The following is a 3,437-nucleotide window of genomic DNA, read 5'->3' on the forward strand; positions in this document are numbered from 1 at the left end:
TAAGAAAATTCCAGGATTGCATTATTACTAACTATAATCATCATGGTGTCCTTGTACCTCCTACAGTACAATTACATTTTTATCTGGTTTATAGTCTATAATCTATTAAATCTACCTACCTATCACCTATCTGCCTCTATCCAGCCTCCATCTATCTGTCTGTCTATCTATCTATCTATCTATCTATCTATCTATCTATCTATCTATCTATCTATCTATCTCTATCTATCTATCTATCTATCTATCTATCTATCTATCTATCTATCTATCTATCTATATCTATCTATCATCTATCTATCATCTCTCTATAATCTATCTTCTATTTACTATTTATCTAAACTATAACCTATATCTACCCACCAATCTATTTACCCATCTATTTATCTATTAAATAGTTGTATATTTCTTATTATTGAACATATAGGAGTAAGGACTGTATCACATTTAGCATTATTTCTTCTTCAAGAAACAGCACAGTGTTTCTTGCTCAGTACAATGGAATTGAATTTTTTAGTTATCACAAGATTATGTTGGAAAGCAGATGGAAACTCAAGACTGTTAACTAGTAGAATGACAAGGTAAAATTTAGGATTAAAAGGAATTTACCATCTATTTGAATTATATTTACACAATGTGAATACACACACATAGAGAAAATAGATACTATCATTAAAGAAATCATAGGCAAGATTTTTCTTTTTGTAATGTGTCATTAGGGCAGTGCTCTCTGCTGATTGTGCTGCTCATGCTGGTACCACTCTCTGTTTCTCATCCTTCAAACACTGTCATGCTCATGACTTCATTTTCTCTTTATTGTGAGTAAAAGTATAGGACCCTGAGAGCGGAAGGAACAGAATCCAAGACTAAGACAAACCTAAGACCCAAATCTAGATATTGTAATTATTAGATTTGAAATCCCAGGTGCCTCTTTAACCCTCAGTCTCATCATGTGAGAAGAAAACTCAGTGACTTATTATCAAACTTATTTAATCGACTGAAAGTTGGGAATATGTTAAGTAGGAGCAGAGCAGCCTATGCCATGTCTCTTAAATGATACTCATAAATGACATCATGTGAAGTTTTATTTCTACATAGTACTTGATTAAGTTAAGTTTTGAAGATCAGCTAAATAATTTGTGCAGATCAGTATGTAGTGTGAAGCGGCGGGACTGCGTCCCGCCACCCGGCCACCGGCTAGCTTTACACCCGAAATAATTACACGGAAACTGTATTCTTTTAAAACACTGCCTGGCCCATTATCTGTAGCCTCTTATAGGTTAATTCTCACATCTTCCTTTAACCCATATTTAGTAATCTGTGTAGCACCACGAGGTGTGGCTTACCAGGAGAGATCTTAACCTGTGTCCATCTCGGAGAGGAGAAGCATGGAGACTCACCATGGCAACTGAAGCGTCTCCCCCACTCTACTTCCTTGTTCCCACAATTCTGTTCTGTCTACTCCACCTACCTAATTTTCTGTCTCTTAAAGGGCCAAGGCAGTTTTCTTTATTAATTAACCAATGAAAGAAACATAGACAGATAACTCTCCTCCATCATCAGTAAAAGGAGCAGAGTAAACATCCTATGTAAATCTCGCCTCTAAATAAATGTTCTTGCTTTGTAAGACACCAGTAAGTTGATTATTTTTATTTTGTCACCTACTGTATATGTATTTTGTGCTTATTTTAATTTTTTATTGAGCTATACATTTTTCTCTGCTCTCCTCTCCTTCTCTCCTTTCCCATGGTCGCAACACTCCCACTTTACTCAGGAGATCTGGTCTTTTTCTAGTTCCTATGTAGATTAGCTCCATGTATGTCTCTCTTAGGGTCCTCATTTTGTCTAGGTGAATTGTAGGCTGGTTTTCTTTTCTCTATGTCTAAAAGCCACTTACGAGTAAATATATGATATTTGTCTTTCTGGGTCTAGGTTATCTCACTCAATATGATGTTTTCTAGATCCATCCATTTGCCCGCAAATTTCAAGATGTCATTATTATTTTTTGTTTTTTAGTACTCCATTGTGGGAATGTAATTTTTACTCCCTTAGCACCTGTACTCTTGCATTGTTGCTGTGACTAATGTGGACTTAGGTTTCACCCAACAGGAAGATAGCCTCTGTGTTACTTTCAAGTTTCTTAAATCATTTTGTAAATAAAGTCTAAGAAAGCATTCTTGGACTTGTAACAGTGGTTCCATACTCTCGTGTCTTACAGTTTTGCAAGCAACAAACCCTGACATTTTGGTTTTCTTAAAATCAACATCCATCTTCTTAATTTGTACTCAATATTTTATTTTCAGAACCTACTTTATTTTTTTTTTTTTGAGACAGGGTTTTCTGAAGCTTTGGACCCTGTCCTGGAACCAGCTCCTCTTCTAGACCAGGCTGGCCTCAAACTCACAGAGATCTGCCTGCCTCTGCCTCCCGAGTGCTGGGATTAAAGTCATGTGCCACCACTACCTGGGATTTAGAACTTATTTTAAGACATCATAATTTTCTATATGAATTTTCATTCATGTTTAATCTATCATTCAAACTTGACAAGAGGATTTGAGCTCATGCTCCTTTATAAAATATATTTGAAATTATTTATATTTTGAATACTTTTAGATATGCAATCATATTCATTTTTACTTAATGTATGTACCTTATTTACTAACCTTTAAACAGTCATATCAGTTACAAATTTTTCAGGTTTTACTTTAAACTGAAAATTTTCATCATCTGTCTACATATTTTGGTAGGTACTGATGAAATTCTTGAACAAATCCAAGTAGTAATTTTTGAATACCAAATTTGTAGGATCATAGCAATCCATAGTAGACATATACTATTGAGACTTGAAGAGTTTTTAAAAACCACCATTCAAGCCGGGCGGTGGTGGCGCACGCCTTTAATCCCAGCACTCGGGAGGCAAAGGCAGGCGGATCTCTGTGAGTTCGAGGCCAGCCTGGTCTACAAGAGCTAGTTCCAGGACAGGCTCTAAAAAAAGCTGCAGAGAAACCCTGTCTCGAAAAACCAAAAAAAAAAATATAAATAAATAAAAATAAAAACCACCATTCAGTGAATTTAGGAGAGCCTTACATTTTTCATTTTCTACAGGCCATTGTCCTCATTGATTTATATTCATTATTTTATAGTTTATGCTTCTGGTCTGGCCCCTGGCAGCATCTGAATTTGAGAAGAGCATTATTCCTCTGCTCTACCATTTTTTTTTATTCATGCAAGTCTCTGAGATTTATGAACTCATGCCCAGGGATTATAAATTATCTCTATCCTAAGTTCAAGCACATTTCTCTTAAAAATTTTATTCTTAAAAATGGTTTTGGTTTAAAACTAAGGCCATTAGTCTTGAAACTAATTTTTTTTTAATCTTTTGAAAAGATGCTCTGAGTCAAAATATTCTAGGAGATTTTATCAGGGACTTTGGACAAAGG

This window comes from Arvicola amphibius, unplaced genomic scaffold (assembly GCF_903992535.2).
Source record: "Arvicola amphibius unplaced genomic scaffold, mArvAmp1.2, whole genome shotgun sequence".
In the NCBI taxonomy this organism is placed as follows: Eukaryota; Metazoa; Chordata; class Mammalia; order Rodentia; family Cricetidae; genus Arvicola; species Arvicola amphibius.